We start from the raw sequence: 1,443 nt of genomic DNA, 5'->3' as shown, positions 1-1,443 counted from the left end.
GAGCGGGAGCATCACTGGATTTCTGAAAGTGTTAATGCTTGAGAAAGATTAACTTTTACTTTAATTACTTGACACACTGGATTTTTATACTTTTATGATTAGCTTGGTGTAAACATGATGAACTTGCACCCTAGACCTTTACTTAATTGATTTAAAAACATATTTAATTTGTATTAGTAAGCTAGTTAAAAACCTTCAACATTCGTTCTTCTCTCGGAAATAATTAATAACAGTTAATTTGAAATCCTTAAAACTTAGTCTCCTTGTGGATACAACCTGCATTTGCCACTTTGTACTAGCAATAGACACCGTGCGCTTGCGGTTAGATATAAAATAACACATCAAGTTTTTGGCACCGCTGCCGCGGAGACGCCTAGTTTCTATAGATTTTAGTTAAATTGTTTTAGATTATTTCCTTTATCTCATTGGAGGTTTACTTCCAATTGAGGCATATTTCACTGTTTTTCTTGTCTTAGTTTTTGATGCACAGGTCCAAAAAAGAAGCAGAAATTACTCCTCTTAGTCCGGATTTTGGGATTACTTGTCAGCAATATATAGATCGAGTAAGGAAAGAAAGGCAGCAAAATCTCGGTGATTCAAAGATCATAATGGCAGAACTTCCTATTAAATCTTTGAAGAACTATTCACAAACCTCTCCGAGCGGTGTGCCCACTGGCCTTACTATGCCAACTATTGAAGCAACAAACTTTGAGATCAAACCAGCATTGCTCACTATGATCCAGCAGAATCAGTTTGCCGGTCTTCCCTCTGAAGACCCTACACTTCATCTGCAAAGGTTTCAACAACTCTGCTCTACCATCAAACATCGGGGTGTCACTGCAGACCAATTGAAAGTCATGTTGTTCGGGTTTTCTCTTCGTGATAAAGCTCAAAAATGGTTGAATGATATCAACGTGACTGAGTGGAATGAAATTGCTCAAGCTGTCTTAACTGAGTATTTCCCTCCTAACAGAACTGATGACTTGATTGACAAGATGATGGGTTTAAAACAAGAATATGGAGAGTCTCTTAAAGATGCTTGGGAGAGATTCAAAGATCTTCAACGTGCATGCCCTCATCATGGTCTTGAGAAGTGGTTTCTGATTAAATGCTTCTACAATGGTCTTGACCCTGAAACAAAGGGTATTGTTGATAATGCTGTAGGTGGTGTTTTTCTAGACAAGGGAGTTGATGATGCGTATGCTTTTCTTGCAAATTTGGCTGCAAATCACTTTAATAACCCGAGAGCACCTAAGAAGGGAGGTAAACTTGAAATGGAGGCTTATTCTCTCTTATCATCTCACCTCGCTGCGTTAACTCAGAAGATTCATTCTTTGAAGACTTCACAATCATCTAATCCTCCTATGAGTATTAATGCATTGTCATTCATGGCTCCAATGAATAATCTTGTTTGTGAAGTGTGCGGTGTTTAAGGACACTTAG

General features: G+C 38.1%; 1 non-coding gene across 1 annotated transcript; it reads right to left on the bottom strand.

Moving 5' to 3' along the window:
- Positions 1-980: 980 nt before the first annotated feature.
- On the bottom strand, positions 981-1,086 carry LOC141688004 (small nucleolar RNA R71). The gene has a single exon (XR_012561475.1). It is a non-coding gene; the product is annotated as a small nucleolar RNA R71 (small nucleolar RNA).
- Between the last annotated feature and the right edge of the window lie 357 nt (positions 1,087-1,443).

Source organism: Apium graveolens, chromosome 9, assembly GCF_009905375.1.
Source record: "Apium graveolens cultivar Ventura chromosome 9, ASM990537v1, whole genome shotgun sequence".
In the NCBI taxonomy this organism is placed as follows: Eukaryota; Viridiplantae; Streptophyta; class Magnoliopsida; order Apiales; family Apiaceae; genus Apium; species Apium graveolens.
This window is presented reverse-complemented; position numbering and strand designations above follow the sequence as displayed.